Genomic DNA, 16,297 nt, shown 5'->3' with positions numbered 1-16,297 from the left:
TCTTTTGGATTAGTGTGGCCAATGGTTTATCTATCTTAATGATTCCTTCAAAAAACCAGCTTCTAGTTTCATTAATACATTCTACTGTATCTCTGGTTTCTACCTCATTGATCTCAGCTCTAATCTTGATTATTTCTCTTCTTATGTGTGGAGTTGGTATGATTTGCTGTTGATTCTCCAGTTCTTTAAGGTGTAGAGACAGCCAGTGTGTTCTGTATTTTTCAATTTTTTTTGAGAGAGGCCTGGATGGCTATGTATTTCCCATTTAGGACCACCTTGGCTGTATCCCATAGGTTTTGGATTAAAGTGTCTTCATTCTCATTGGTTTCCATGAATTGTTTCAGTTCTTCTTTGATCTCCTGGTTGATCCAAGCATTCTTAAGCAAGGTAGTCTTTAGCTTCCAGGTGTTTCAGTTCCTTCTGAACTTTTCCTTGTGATTAAGCTCCAGTTTCAAAGTATTGTTTTCTGAGAATATGCAGGGATTAATCTCAGTCTTTTGGTATCGGTTGAGTCCTGATTTGTGACCCAGTATGTGGTCTGCTCTTGAGAAGGTTCCATGTGCACTTGAGAAGAATGGGTATTCTCTTGTTTAAGGGTGGAATGTTCTGTATATATCTATGAGGTCTCTCTGGTCCAACGTGTCATTCAATGCTCTTGTTTCTTTATTGATTTTCTGTTTCGATAATCTGTCTCTTTCTGAGAGAGGCATGTTAAGATCTCCTACTATTAATGTATTCATATCAATATGACTCTTTATCTTGATTAACAGTTTTCTTAGGTAATTGGCTGCTCCCATATTGGGGGCATAGATATTTACAATTGTTAGATCATCTTGGTGGATAGTCCCTTTAAGAATGATGTAGTGTCCTTCTGTATCTCTGACTATAGTCTTTAGTTTAAAATTTAATTTATCTAATATGAGAATCGCTTCCCCAGCCTTCTTTTGGGGCTCATTGTCATGAAAGATGCTTTTCCATCCCTTTACTTTCAGTCTGGGTCTATCTTTAGGTCTCTTGTAGACAACATATTGATGGGTCCTGTCGTTTTATCCAATCTGCAACCCTGTGTCATTTCATGGGCACATTTAGGCCATTCACATTGAGAGTGATTATTGATAGATATGTTTTATTGACATCGTGTTACCTTTGAAGTATTTCTTTGTGTAGATTGTCTCTATATTTCTGTTCAATGCTATTCTTAGGATTTTTCCTCTTTTATAGAACCCCCCTTAATATTTCCTGTAGTGTCAGCTTGGTGGTTACGTAGTCTTTTAAGCCTTGCCGGTCTTGGAAACTCTTTATCTCTCCATCCATTTTAAATTTCAGTCTTGCTGGATAAAGTATTCTTGGTTGCATGTTCTTCTCATTTAATGCCCTGAATATATCCTCCTAGCCCTTTCTGGCTTGTCAGGTCTCTGTGGACAGATCTGACGTTATTCTGATGGGCTTTCCTCTGTAAGTAAGGTGCCTCTTTGTCCTAGCGGCTTTTAATAGATTATACCTACAATTATGATTCCTCAATTTGACTATCAGATGCCTTGGTATTTTTTGGGATGTATGATCTTGGGTGGAGTCCTTTCTGCCTCTAGTACATGAACGCTTGTTCCATTGGCGAGGTTGGGAAAATTTTCATTAAGAACTTGTTCCACTATATCTTCTAGACTTCTTTCTTTCTCCTCCCCTTCAGGGATTCCAATAATTCTGACTTTGGAACGTTTCATGGCATCATTTATTTCCCTGATTCTGTTTTCGTGGTTTCTAATCTGTTTGTTCCAGGCTTACTCCTGATTCTTTTTCTCTATCTGTTTGTCCTCCAGATCACTAATTTTATCTTCTGTGTCAGTTACCCTAGCTTTTAGAGAATTTAGATTAGATTGGAATTCACTGAGAGCATTGTGAACCTCAGCCCTGGTAGCTTTTAACTCTGCCCTAACACTGTGAACATCATCTCTGGTCGCTTTCAGCTTGGCCCTAATCAATTCCATTTGGTCATCCATGGCTTCCTCCAACCTAGCTATTGACTGGATAATTGTTAGCCTGAATTCTCTTTCTGACATATTGTCTATGTTGATAGCTGTTAGCTCTGTTGCAGAAGGTCCATCCTCTGTATTGTTCCTTCTCTTGGGCATTTCTCCTCCTTGTCATTTTGGTGAGAGATGACTGAAAAGATGTAGCTGGATGTATCCACCGTGGTGCAGTCAAGGTGCACCCTGGAACACTTCTGAGTAATCAGGATTCCCCACCTATATGAGAGACAAAAGATTAAAAAAAAAAAAAAGGAAAAAAAAAAGAGAAAGAGAGAGAGACAGGAAAGAAAGTGAAGATGAAAGAGAAGGTTCAGCCCAAATGGGCCCCAAGGTAAGATTTATGAAGTATACAAACAAAATCAGACAAACACAAAGACTGATAAAAGTATATGACAAGAGAAAATATATATATATGCAAATAAAGGAAGAACCTCATCAAAAAGAGCCCCAAATGTAAGATTTATACACTATCAGGACAAACACAAAAACACAGAAACAATGGTGGAAGAAAAAGATGGGGAGTGGTTATAAATTCTCAGTGTGGGCGAGGGCAGGTTGTTTTGATTCTTCCTGGATGTATCTTGATATCTTTGTTAAATATCTTGATATCTTTGTTAAATGACTGTTAAATGTTAAGATAATTGGTGGTTAAAAATTCGTTTACTTATAGGGGTAGTATTGATTGGGGAAAGGGGATTACTTTGAAGTTTAACTCTATATGAATATTAGAAAATAAAAATAAAAAGGAATAAACTAGACTAAACTAAACTAAAATAAAAAGAGAAAATTCAAAAAATAAAAATCCAAAAGAAAAACACAGGTGTTTTTATCAAAAAGTTCAGGTTAGAAGGTTATCATGGAATTTGATGTACTGGACATCTCACTGTGAAGGTAGATAGGTTAAAAAATTATCTATATATATAAAAAAAATGAACCAGAATAATGGGAACGAGTTAAAATAAAAGTTGTCTTATGAAGTATTGGTAGTTGTTCTTTTGCAGTCTTTTTTTTTTTTTTTTTTTTCCTTTCTTGGTTGGTTTTCTAGGGGAGGGGCCTGCCACATGGGTTTTCAGTCAATAGTGTTCCCTGAGTTAAGTTCCCCTCCCTCCCTCAAGGTGATGGGGTCTGAGGAAACTGGTTTTTTTTTTCAGGCTTTTGTTCTCTGGCGGTTTTTATGTTTGTTCACTTTTTTTTTTTTTTCCCTCACCTTGACCGCTTTTGATGGTTTTTGTAGTTTTAGAGGAAAACAAGCTGCACCCTGACCTCCCTCTCAGAGAGAAGCCCAGTCTGGCTGCAGAGCCCAAATAAGTTCCCCGTTGGCCGCTGGCAGTGCAGGTTCCAAGTCGCGGTCCCTGGGGACGCAGAATCTTTTGCTTGTACCCAAAACCACAGCAGCAGCGGCTGTCTGGGCTGCTCCAGACCGCCAGAGAGGTTCCAAGCAGCGATCGCACACTGAGATTTTCCCGCTGGCCTGGGCTGGGAGTGCCTGGTCTTCCTGAGTCTAAGAGTGCCCAGTTTGCACGCACCTCTTTCAGGGGAGGCTGTGGGTTGCACATGCATTTCAGGCTCTGAGAATGGGGTGCAGGTCTGAAAGCACCAGGCTGGGCCTTCACACACCTCTTTCAGGGGAGAGTTTGGGGCGCACGTCTTAGGCTCTGAAACAATGGCGCAGGTCAAAGAGCGCTGGCTGGGCCTTTGTGTACCTCTTTCAGGGGAGGGTGAGGGGTGCACGCATCTCAGGCTCTATAGCAGGGCTCATGAGTTCTGCCATCTGGCGTGGCTCCCAGCCCCTCACAGGAGCCAGACCCCACACATTCTTGGGTGCGCTGGCGGCTTAGGGACCAAGACCTGGTTTCTCCGCCGCACTCTCTGGCTCAGCGCCAGGGGAGGCTGTCCTGGGACCGGGGACTTAAGCCCCTGTCCCAAGCTGCCCCAATTCCCACAATATCACTCCACCCCCTGCGATCCTTTGCTCTTTTGAAGTGCTTTCAACCAGTCTCCAAGTTAATGCTGGTCCCCAGACGCAGGGCACTCTCGCTCATATTAGGGGTATTACTTTCCAACGGGTCGCCTCTGGTGAATCCATCCCCCTTTTGCTTATCTTCCAATATCAGTTCACTGCTCCCACTCCGCTTTACCTGCCCGCTGGTGTCTTCTGCCCCTGTAGAGATCCAGTTATGTATAATTCTGATCTCAGGCTGATTTCATGGGTGATCGGAGTTCTTTGGTAGGTAATCAGCTCATTTTAGGGTACAGGTTGAAAAGGCGCCTCCTCCTACTTCCCCGCCATCTTTCCCCCCCATAACATATCTTTTTAAATTAAGGATTTCCCCAATATTCCTGAGTCTATGTGTATATTGTCGGAATGGATGTTTGAGGATGACAACATGGGATGCTTTCAGATATATCCAGAAGTCCTGGGTCTGCCCAGAATATCTCAATCCAGACATCTTGGCAGAAAACTATCACTCCTGTGCATCATAGGTCTGTCAGTTCTTGCTTTCTGAAAATAAATACAGTGGATCATTCAAAACAGTTGAGAGTGAAAAGGCTGGGAAAGGTTTTGCTGGATGTGTGGTTGTGAAACTGAGAGATTTGTTTTCCTCATCTATAGAATGAAATAGTAGTGACAGGAAGCTGGCAGAAGTATGGCCATGGAGTGCTGGCCCAAACTAGTGTCTTAACACCAGTCACACATGAACACCTGAGCACTGGGCAGGCTTAAGGGAGCAAACAAAGGTCAGGTGTGAAATCTGAGTTTCTATTCCGGTGATGCTTCAGTGTTGCATACATGTTTGGGGTAGGAAGAAAAAAAGAGTGGAGAAGATGTTGGAATTGCTGTATCTACCCAGGGTCTGACTTGATTAAGTCAGAGTTAATAGTCTTTGTGTTTCTCAGTGAATTGAAATGTTTTTCAAATTTGGACAGTGCTGGGTAGCACATTTCAGCTGGCTGCTGAAATGACTCCTCTGCACATGAGCCCAAGCAAAGTTTCCTAAGTGCTGTGTGTTAGACATGTGACCAGGGCACACAGTGCCTCCCTTTGTGGATGCCACAAACGGTTCACAGAAGAACACACATCAGGGTTGTGGAGGAGAACAGGGTGCTACTAAACCCCCAACAAACACGTGTACGGGGCACATGTGGGGATGAGCAGGTTGGTGAAGGCCCCACTGAGGAAAATAACATTAGGAAAGATTGCAATGGTAACCAGTTTGAGGGATGAGAGAGAGAGAGAGAGATTTATAGAGAGATTGATTCAGTGGCTTGTGAGAAGGCCTGAGGCTGGGGAAGCTCCATGAACTGGAGGAACTCACCCAGGCCAGTGAGCAACCAACTGGGTATGTGATGGATGATGTCAGGTACAAAGACAGGACCTGAGAGCCATAGATGAGAGAGGGATCTCTCTCATCTCATTAGCAGGGGATCCTTTGAAGTGATGAGGAGACCTAACATAAGCTGACTTGAGAGGATAATGACCTTGGAGTAAAAATGAATGTGAATAAATTCCCGATTGCTTAGTTCCCTAGGAGAGGATGGGGAAAGGGGAAAGAATAGGAAATGACTAATGGGTACAGGAATTTATTTTTTTGTGATGAAAATGTTGTAAGCCTAAGTTGAGATAACGGTTGTATAAGCCTTGGAATATGTCAAATCTGTGATGTTAGTGAAAGCACACACTATGGACCTTCATTTAAAAAAAAAGAGAGAAGAAAATGAGCTTGAGGAGGTAAGGCTGGAGGTGGTAGGAATACTCATCAGGAAACAGAGACCCCCAGTTTGGATCAGGGAGGACATAAGAGTGTTGTAGGTAGGTGCTGGACAGTGAATATGAATTTGAGAAACTATTGAACTTTCTAGTATTTTGGAAGTATACTAAGAATGTGGAGTGTCAGGAATGTGCTTCAGGTTTCTGGCAGACATAACTGGGTGAGGCCAGGTGTCCTTTACTGAGATGAGAAAGTGCAGCAAGGGAGGGGCTGGAGGAGAGCCCTAGTGCTCTATGGTTTTCCTTCAGAGGCCATAGAATCCACATTTCTGGTGCAGAATGTGACCTGTCAGGGAGCGGCTGAATGGCACATCCAGGCCCTGTGTGATAATACAGTATTAAGCAGACACAGAGCACTGTGCATTTACTTCTGCAGGGACTGTTTCCTGAATGATACTGATGCCCAATACTAAATTGTCTGTTGCCAGGTTGTGGGATGATATGGATGGTCTCCTGGTGAAGAAAGGCAAAACAGCTACACTGGTGGATCCACAATACACCCACAGACATGGTGTCATCTTAGTAGTGAACAGTTAGATGACCAGGAGAGTAGTAGTTGTTCCATAAATGGTTGCTAAGTCTGTGTCTCTGTCTGTCCCCCTGCAGAATAGGTCAGTGTGCCTGTACTTGTCCTGTTTCTGTGGCTCTGATCATGCTGTTTCCTTCTTGATAACTAGGGTGCACCATCCAGAGGGTAGGGCAGAGTCTGCTGGGATTGCGTTTTGGAAGCCTTCACTTTAAAATGGTGGAAAGAGTCAGTACAGGGCAGATTCTTCAATATGGAAGTGCTTAGGGCTCTGGGTCTCTATTTCAGGAGAGACCCCTGCAACTTGTGCCAGGCTCTCCTTCTCCACTCATCTGGGAATCACTTCCTCTCAGACAAGAGAAGCCAGCATCACCCGTATTGGACCTGGAAGCAGGGTGTGGGGCTCAGAGCAGCAAACTGCTGAGGCAATCTGAGAGCAGATTTGGGGTCAGCTGAGATCTTGCACTTTTGAGTTAGAGATGCTTATGAAGTCCCTGGTTTTCAAGCAGGTGAGTGGGTTCTGAAGATACTTGTTTTGCAACAAGAGTAAAGCTCAGAGCTGTTGGCTGTGAGGAGGAGGCTGAGATCATGGTGGGGTTAGGGGTGGAGGTGCTGGATAAAAATGGGGGCAGCATTTTCCTTATTTATTTAATGATATTTCTGTAGCATTTCCAAGTCCAGGTACTGTTCTGATGACATAATTTCATAGGATGCATATACATATTGAGAAGATTCTGCTTATACCTTGGGGTATACCTTATACTCTTACTATCTCCATTTTGCAGATGAGGCAGAGTGGATGAAGAAACTTGTTGAAGAAAGTCACACAGAAAGTGGATGAGAGTGGAGGAGATGTCAGCAGTCCAGAATCTGTCCTTTAAGACCACTGATTGCCTCCTATATATAAGTGGTGTGAAGCCCTTCTTTGGGCTTCACGCCACTTATGTGTGAAGCAGGGCTCGTTTTACCCTCTGCTGTTCCTGCCCTGCTGGGATCCTTTATCCTGAGGCAGAAGTTCCTCAAGGATAGAGAAGATGAGTTTTGTGGACCCATCATGGAAAATCGACTGGGCATTGGCTGTGTGAATGGCCAGGGCCTTGTCTTAAGAAGCAAAGGGCTGGGTGGGGGTATGGGACTGAAGTTCAGGTGAACTGAATAAGCAAAGGACCCCAGGACAATGTGCATGTGGTGGGAGCCACAGTATCCTTGAGGAGGATGCAGTCTGACTCTCATAATTCTCAGTAATTTCCTGGTTATAATTAGGGAGCAGCAGAAGAACAGCACAGTGTCTCTGTGTCTCTGGGCATCTGTGGTAACCTGTGACTCATGCAGACATGGAGGAGACCCCTGTGCTGAGGCAACAAAGGTCTGGCCCTGTGGGTAGAGCAGACTGGGAACATTTCCAAAGGGCTGGGCGGGCAGGTAGTGAGATGGGAATGAAGCATGGTGGAGGAAGGGTGTCATCCTGTGAGGATCCCCCAGGATTGAGGGATTCTATCATGCAGAGCAACCAGAGCAAAGCTGGAAGTGTTCTTCTTTGTTCAGGGAGCCAAGGAAATAAGTGTCTGCTGTAGTAGAGTGACAGAGAGGGAAGGAAGCAGGGGTTGGGGGGTCAGAGAGCACTGGCAGGTCATCCCTATAGGGCCTATGGGACATGTGGGAAACTTGGAGCCATTGCAGGGCTTTGAGCAGAGGAGGGATATGGTTTTGCTTGTGGATTGAAAGAGTCATGCACATAGGAGAGAACAGTCACAGGGAGTGTAGTCACTATCATCCCACAGGTGAGACATATGGTGAGTCAATCAAAGTTGAGTAGCACAAGAGGTGGGAAGTCACTCTTCTGAGGTCCAGCATGGGTGCTTCTTGGAGAAGTGTCCTGTCATGACATGTCCATCAGTTCTCAGAAGACCAAAGACTGAGGGGGTGGCAGCAGTGAAGTGAATCTTTTGTTGTATAAAGTAGTGATTTGTGTCCTATAGGGGATGGAGTGGGGACAGGCTTTAATAGAAATAGTGTGGACTCTAGGTTTAGTGCAAATGTAATTTACCAGAGTACTAAGATATGGGGACAAATATCTAACTTAGGAGTAGATGTGGGTAAGTTCCTGAATTGGCTGAATGAGCAGAGAGTTCCCACCTAGGCCACAGGTGTTTTGTGGTCAGTTTTGAGTCCTGTCCCAAGAGGAGACAGGTTAGAGCTGTGGATCTGAGTGTGGTCCCTGGAGCATTAGTAACAGAGTCCCCACCACCCCCCTTAGAAATACACATTCTTAGACCCACCCCAAAACTACTGAACCAGGAGCTCTGGGGGTGGAACTCAGGAGTCTGTGTTTCACAGGACTTTCTGGTGATTCTGATGCCTGTGGAAAGTTAAAACCACTGAGTTAGAGAGTCCTTCATGGAAGGGCCTGGAGTCAGGAGCACAGACTGCTGAGGGAGTCTCTTTGACATCATTGCTGTGTCTCAAGTATGTGGTAAGAGGATCTTGCTCAGGAACAGAGTGGTAAAAGCTGAGTCCTTCAGGTCAAGACCTCCTAACTGACTCTTACCCCCACTTGTCTGGGCCTCCCACCTGAAAGTGTGTTCCCTTCCCTGTCCTGAATCTCTCTTGCTTTCTCACCCTAATGTCTGTGTCCACAGAGGAGTGTAGGAGTGTAGGTTCTGAGGAGCCAATCATAAATTCATGATGATTGGCTCCTCAGAACCCACTGTGGCAGTTCTAGGTGGGGACATAATGCTGCCATGTCATGTGTTCCTGGCCATGAATGTGGAGAACATGGAGCTGTGGTGGTTCCACTCAAATTTCTCAGAAATTTGGGAGCAGAGGGAGGTGCAGTTGGACCCGGTACACAGGGCAGACTTCACTGGTGAAGGAATTCCTCACCTGGGGAAAGGCCATCCTTCACATCCACAAGGTTCAGGCTTTTGACAATGATCTATATACCTGCTTCTTCAGAAAGGGAAGTTTCTGTGAATCTGGCATTTTGGAACTGAAGGTGGCAGGTGGGTCATTGATCTATATTTAGGGTGCTGTAGTATTGGAGCTGGGAATAAACTTGGGGCCAAGTAAATCAGCCCCTCATTTTACAGCTGAAGGAAACCCAGGTTGCTAAGGAAATGTCGAAAAACAAAAACCAAAGAGGGGCATCATGTTCCCTGATTTCAATCTTTACTATAAAGCTGTGATGCAAAGTGTGAACATGCAAAAGGAGAAACCTGGAAGAGTTAAAATTCTTTACTAGGGAAAAGTGGAGTTCAAATCAGGAAAGAAAAAAATGTGTTAGGAAAAGAGAAGTAGCTGAGAAGGAAAGTAGAGAGCCTGAGATTCCTTTGGAGAGATTATGGGGAGGTAAGAGTGGTAGAAGTGAGACCCCAAATCACAGATGTGATTGTTTGAGTGGGCAGTATACAAGAGGGTGTGCAAGTTATTTGCATGTATGAAAAGTAATAAACTCCCGATACCTGTTTGAGAGATTTCTGAGAGGACTTACACTTGTTTTAAGCTGTTTGAAAGTAATCATGTAACCAGATTTGCCTCTGATAATTAGATCATCTTGATCTTCCAGTGGTGTGGGGACAGGAGAGTGGTCTGAAGATCCTAAAGCAATGAAAAGTTATCGAAAGGTTCCTTTAGTACCGGGGTAGGTTAAGAATCTGGGCCCTTTGAACCTGTGTAATATGTGCTTTTTCTTTTTGGCTGTTTCTATTTATGATCAGGGATATAAACTGTGAGAACATAGAAGGGGAAGCCAGAGGTGAAGGAAACCAGGGGTCCAGATGTGTGAGGCTCCTTAGAGAGGCTCGCTTGGGTTGTATGTGAAAAATGATGATCAATCAATCATATTTAGCATCTCCCCCTTCTCTGCTGAATTGATGTGCATGATGTAATTAATTAACTAATTAATTAATTTTAAAATATTTTTCTCATGAAGCATACTGATAAAATATTTTTATTATGTTGTGTTAGTCATCATGCAGTACATCATTAGTTTAGTGTTCCATGATTCATTATTTGCATTTAACATGCAGTGCTCATCACAACACATCCCCTCCTTAATACCTATCACCAGGCTACCCCATCCTCCCACTCCCACCCTTCTGAAATCCTCAGATGGTTTCTTGGAGTCCATAATCTCTCATAGTATCTCCCTCTCTTATTACCCACCACCTCGCTTCAGTTTTCCCTTCCTTCCCCTAATGTCTTCCATGTTATACTGTATGTTGCACATATGAGTGAAACCATATGATCTTTTTTTGCTTGACTTATTCACTTAGCATAATCCCCTCCAGGTCCATCCAGATCAATGCAAATGGTGGGTATTCATCCTTTCTGATGGCTGAATAATATTCCACTGTATAAATGAACCACATCTTTTGAAGGACATCTCGACTCCTTCCACATTTTGGCTATTTTTCCTTAATTAAAAAAAAATTAGGGGCCCGTGGGTGGCTCAGTTTTTTAAGCAGCTGCTTTTGGCTCAGGTCATGATCTCAGGGTCCTTGGATCAAGCCCCACACTGGGCTCCCTGCTTAGTGGGGACACTGCTTCTCCCTCTCCTCCCTGCTCTTGCTGCCTCTCTCTAGACATTGGAGTGGGTGGAGTCTGGAGTGTTGAAAATCTCAAGCAGATTCCATGCTGAATCTGGAGCCAGATAGCGGACTGGATCCAACCATGCTGACATTTTGACCCAAGCCCAAATCAGGAGCCAGATGTTTAACTGACTGTTGCAGGTGTCAGTGTTTTAAAGTGTGTGTGTGTGTGTTTAAGATTTTATTTATTTATTTGTGAGAGAGAGAGAGAATGAGAGAGAGAGAGTATGAAAGGAGAGAGGTCAGTGGGAGAAACAGACTCTCTGGCGATCAGAGAGCCTGATGTGGGACTTGATCCCAGACTCCAGGATCATGACCTGAGCAGAAGGCAGTTGCTTAACCAACTGAGCCACTCAGGAGACCTAAAGTATGTGTTTTAAAGTATGCCTTGTGTACTTGTATTTTGATCTCCCCCATTTGTTTCAAGAAAACCTAGCTTTCATGAAGGATATGTGTCTAAGGATTGAGAAAACATAATTTGAGTGAAATCTGGGCATAGATTCTTCTTTTCAGGTTGTTACATAGCCTCTCAGGTGTGTTAAGCTTTATGGCTTGACTTTTATGGAAGGCTGTAGCATCATGGCTGTGCGTGTGTGTGTGTGTGTGTGTGTGTGTGTGTGTGTCTGCACATGTGTAAGAAATAAATGCATCAGGGAGTGTTTCCAAAAGATATTTCCCTGTAACTCTTGCATCAGTGTATTTCAGAAAACTATATGTAGACCCCAACGTGTTCAGACTTCTCAAAGCCTTAACAAGAAACATGTGGTTCTTTTGTAGATTGGTGGAAGGAGAAGTTCCTGCCTTGTGACTTACTTTGAGTTCTTTCTGGGTCCTCCTACTGCTGCTCCAGGGTGGCTGACCTCTCTTCAGCTTGCTGTGGTGACACAGATGTTGGCCCCATCAGTGGTGGTGGGTTGAGATGGGGTGGTGAAAATCACATAGGTGCATTGGTGGGTGTAGATGATATTGGATGTTAAGAGATATCATTCAGTTTGGAGTCCAGTCTTCTCCTCCTGGATCAGTCTTTAGTTACTTCTCCTTGTTGGTGGGGCGTGTGCTTGAATCACAAGATTCTAATCTCAGGACGCTTAACACTGCCCACATGCATCTAGTTGTCTGTTAGTGGTGGTGGTTAATGTGTGCCTTGTTATAGGGCAAGGGGGACCTCAAATGATTGGCAATTGTCTCTGCAGTGTATGTCACTTTGGATCCAGGGTCTGCACATCCAAACCTTGCTGTTTCTAAAAGTCTTGTGTGACCTAGAAGGATACAACTAAGGACCCAGGAAAACACTGTAGCATCTTTTTTTTTTTTTTTTAATTATTTATCATGACATTCCTTTTCTTTTTTTTTAAGATTTTTTTTTTTTTTTTTTTTTTGACAAAGAGAGATCACAAGTAGTCAGAGAGGCAGGCAGGGAGAGAGAGGGAAGCAGGCTACCTGCCAAGCAGAGAGCCTGATGCGGGACTCGATCCCAGGACCCTCAGATCATGACCTGAGCTGAAGGCAGTGGCTTAACCCACTGAGCCACCCAGGCGCCCAGCACTGTAGCATCTTAAGTCAGGAAGGCATCACATCAAGATGCTGTGTCTGGGGCGCCTGGGTGGCTCAGTGGGTTAAGCTGCTGCCTTTGGCTCAGGTCATGATCTTGGGGTCCTGGGATTGAGTCCTGCATCGGGCTCTCTGCTCAGCAGGGAGCCTGCTTCCCTCTCTCTCTCTGCCTGCCTCTCCGACTACTTGTGATTTCTCTCTGTCAAATAAATAAATAAAATCTTTAAAAAAAAAAAAGATGCTATGTCTGGGTGGTGGATATCAGGAATGGAGACAGAATTGAATGGTCTCTGGGTGTCTGTAGAAGAGATGTAGAGAGGACATACTGGTACCAAGCATGCCCAGAAGGGGGGTTCTGGGCTGTGGGAGTATATTTGCAAAATTACTGTGCATATTCCAACTTTGTGATTCTGCTATTCTGTAGACAAGTTCCTCAAATGGTGGAGGTTTTCCTGGATGTTTAGGAGAAGATGTCTCCTTCTACAATATGACTGATGGCTCCCATATATTCTCCTTCCCTCTAGCTTCCTCCTCTGGGACTCTGTTTCCATACTTGATGTTGCAGTCAGGAGACATGTCCCTCATCATCTGCTCTGTGGTGGGTGGTCCTGCAGATACCCCTGTGCCCCTTCCTTCTCCTTTGGAGGATCCTATGAGCCTCTCAGGGGAAGGGTTCAGGTGAGGCTCTGATGTTGATGGTGCTCTTCCAGGGGTGAATCTACATTACTCCCCTGTAGCCCTGAAATTATGTTCCCGTAGGACCCCAACACTGTCCCAGATTCCTCGTGGTGGCTCTTTCTGGAGCTGCAGACATCCTGAGTCAAAGCTTCTGGGTAGGTCCTGGATGACCTGGTGTCTTGCCCTCCTTCTCTGGATGCAGACTTCCTGGGATGTGGTTATGAGAATAGTTAGTTCACACCTTATTTATGGTCAGGTAGGAGAAGTTAAAAGTTGACTGTTGTTTGTGCCAATTTGGAGTAGGTTGAATTTTCCTATTGGAAGTCGTATTTGTTTTGGTAATAAAAATTATTTCATGGAGTCTTTATATTGTTTGTATATGAAAGGAGGTGAAGGCTGAATGACTGCGGAATTACATGGTGTTTGTTTTATCTAGCATGAGTTGTGCAGATGAACCCAGAAGCGACAGGTGGGTTATCAGCTCTATTTTGGAAAAGAGACACTCTGACCAGAGACATTGTCCATCCAAAAATTTCTGGAGAAATGGATGGCTGATGACTTTAAGAAGAGATAATCTAATATTTTATTGTATAAACTTCCTATTCTGAAATAGATGAGAGACACTTATCATATCTTAGTAAATTTCTGTTACTTTGAAAAACTAGTGCTATGTTAAATCAAGGAATGAAGGATGAGGATCTGGGTTTCCCTTTTGTGTCAACACCAGTTGGAAAGAACAGAACTACTACCAGAATAAAGTGTTCATGTTGAAGAGAATTTTCAGATGCCAGGTAAACTGAAGAAAGTGTTGATCATGAGCACGGTTCCAGGATCTATATACTGCCTCTCAGTACTTCCAATCCAATGATAAAGGTATCAACCACACAAGTATAAGGAAGCCAGGCTACTTAGGACTCAGCCCTTTGGGCACAAAGGTGTATTTACTCCACAGGTAGAGAATTCTGACCTGCTATGCTTCTGGGAGAGATGAGAAGGCATAGCATTAGAAATGGAAGAAGGAAGTCACAGATATCATTTTCTGCCTGTGACCCATAAAAGGTGCATAGTAAGGACTGCATATTTTTTTCTTTCTTGTCATAAGATGTGTTTATTTGTATTTATAATCATTTTCTCCCTCTCTCTTCTTACCCTTATGATTTTATTCAAGTTGTTGATGGATATATTTAAAACAGAGACTCTACAGGAAACCATCAAAATTCTATAGGAGAACACAGGCAGAAGACTTTTTGACTGTCTCCAGAGGCAAAGAGAACAAAAGCAAAAATGAGCTCTTGGGACTTCACCCAGATAAAAAGTTTGTCACAGCAAAGGCAACCATCAACAAAGCTAAAAAACAGGATGGGAGAAGCTATTTGGAAATGATAAACTTGCTAACAGGTTTTATCCAGAATCTGTAAAGAAGATATTAAACACAACAAATATGAACTAAATAATCCATTTAAGAAATGGGTAGAAGACATGAATAGGCACTTTTCCCAAAGACATCCAGATGGCTAACAGACACAAGAAAAGGTGCTCAACATCATTCACATGAGGAAATACAAATCAAAACCACAATTAGATACCACCCCAATAGTTCAGAATGGCCAAAATTAATGACACAAGAGACAATAGGTATTGGCAATGATGTGCAGGAAGGGGAATCCTCTTTCACTGTTGGTGGGAATGAAAACTGGTGCAGCCACTCTGGAGAAAAGTATGGTAGTTCCAAAAAACCTAAAAATGGATCTACCATTTTTAGATCTGGCTATTATACAACTAGGTATTTAGCTAAACTATGGAAAGAGCCCAAATGTCTGTCGACTGTTGGGAAGTAAAGAAGATGTGGTATATATATATATATATATCAAGATAGGAAACAACGTGTGTTGGAGAGGATGTGGAGAAAGGGAAACCCTCTTACACTGTTGGTGGGAATGCAAGTTGGTGCAGCCTCTTTGGAGAACAGTGTGGAGATTCCTCAGGAAATTAAAAATACAACTTCCCTATGACCCTGAAATTGCACTACTGGGTGCTTACCCCAAAGATACAGATGTAGTGAAAAGAAGGGCCATCTGTACCCCAATGTTTATAGCAGCAATGGCCATGGTCACCAAACTGTGAAAAGAACCCAGATGCCCTTCAACGGATGAATGGATAAGGAAGGTATGGTGCATATCCACTATGGAGTATTATGCCTCCATCAGAAAGGACGAATACCCAACTTTTGTATCAACATGGACGGGACTGGAAGAGATTATGCTGAGTGAAATAAGTCAAGCAGAGAGAGTCAATTATCATATGGTTTCACTTATTTGTGGAGCATAACAAATAGCATGGAGGACATGGGGAGATAGAGAGGAGAAGGGAGTTGGGGGAAATTGGAAGGGGAGGTGAACAATGAGAGACAGTCTGAGGGTTTTGAAGGGGCGGGGGGTGAGAGGTCAGGATACCAGGTGGTGGGCATTATAGAGGGCACAGATTGCATGGAGCACTGGCTGTGATGCAAAAATAATGAATACTGTTGTGCTGAAAATAAATAAAAAATAAATTAAAAAAAAAGAATTGATAAGATATTGGTTGGGAGAACAAAGAATAAGAAAGTGGAGAGAATTTGCTCAGGATGGAGACTAGAACAAAGCCCTGTGCTAGATTTAGGGTACATTTTGATCTATTAGAAGAAGTTGCATCACATTTTTTTTTAGAAGAAAAAACCCTATGTGTATACAAAAAATAAAGTTAGATACAATGAAGGATAAAATATGAGTATAATAATGAAGATTCAAAAAATATTTTTTATGAAAGGTATTGTTAAGATAAACTAGTTAAAAAACATTAAAAGAGGAAAGAGCAAACATTTAAAAAATTAGCTTAAGAAAAAAATAAAATTAAAAAAATTAATTACCTTTGCAAGTCTAAAGAATCATGGAAAGAAAGCCATGAATTCCATACTTTGCTTTCTCCTCCTCTGGAATTCCGTTGCTCTTCTTGGTAAGTGAACTTGGTCTTGGCTGGATTTCTTGTTGATCTTCTGGAAGAGGAGCATTTTGTAGTGATTCTCAAGTGCGTTTTCCTAAGGTGGAATTGTCCCACCCTTACCAGGGGCCAGGCTAACTAATCTGCTCAGGTTCGCTTTTGGGAACTTTTGTTCCCTGCA

General features: G+C 43.1%; 2 pseudogenes; one reads left to right on the top strand and one right to left on the bottom strand.

Annotated features, from left to right (window-relative positions):
- The window catches only part of LOC116589402, a 34,306-nt pseudogene extending 27,206 nt beyond the window's left edge, over nucleotides 1-7,100 (bottom strand).
- A 556-nt stretch (nucleotides 7,101-7,656) lies between these two features.
- LOC116589401 lies at nucleotides 7,657-14,558 on the top strand (annotated as a pseudogene).
- Nucleotides 14,559-16,297: the final 1,739 nt, after the last annotated feature.

The sequence above is a fragment of the Mustela erminea genome, chromosome 4, assembly GCF_009829155.1.
Source record: "Mustela erminea isolate mMusErm1 chromosome 4, mMusErm1.Pri, whole genome shotgun sequence".
In the NCBI taxonomy this organism is placed as follows: Eukaryota; Metazoa; Chordata; class Mammalia; order Carnivora; family Mustelidae; genus Mustela; species Mustela erminea.
This window is presented reverse-complemented; position numbering and strand designations above follow the sequence as displayed.